Source organism: Sinocyclocheilus anshuiensis, unplaced genomic scaffold (genome assembly GCF_001515605.1).
Source record: "Sinocyclocheilus anshuiensis isolate Anshui unplaced genomic scaffold, SAMN03320099.WGS_v1.1 scaffold1072, whole genome shotgun sequence".
NCBI lineage: Eukaryota > Metazoa > Chordata > Actinopteri > Cypriniformes > Cyprinidae > Sinocyclocheilus > Sinocyclocheilus anshuiensis.
Window position 1 is genome coordinate 681261 of NW_015548242.1, and position 449 is coordinate 681709.

Sequence of the window (449 nt, forward strand, 5' to 3'; positions counted from 1 at the left end):
TTGTTAAAAGCGCTATATAAATAAAGGTGACTTGATTTGACTTGACTTGTGATCGTACTGAAAATAAACAGGAAATGAAACCCGCATATAAGCAAACTTGGACTAGTAGAAAGTTTAACTCTACCTCTGAAGTCTCTACCTCTAACTCTTGCTGGGCAATCTCACAGGCGGCTCCGAGGCTTACGACTAGAGGTGTGGGCACGGTCCCTGAACGTAGACCCCTTTCCTGTCCCCCTCCGTTCTGCAAAGGCTCAATACGAACTCTGGGTCTTCTCCTCACGTACAAAGCCCCAACTCCTAATAAACACAACCACTCATTAATATATTTTGGATAATGTAACCATTGCGTATTTAAAGGGATAGTTCACCCAAAAATGCTAATTTGATGTTTATCTGCTTACCCCCAGGGCATCCAAGATGTAGGTGCCTTTGTTTCTTCAGTAGAAAAC

General features: G+C 42.8%; 1 pseudogene; it reads right to left on the reverse strand.

Moving 5' to 3' along the window:
- The window catches only part of LOC107655085 (cysteine desulfurase, mitochondrial-like), a 7486-nt pseudogene that overhangs the window by 2446 nt on the left and 4591 nt on the right, over positions 1-449 (reverse strand).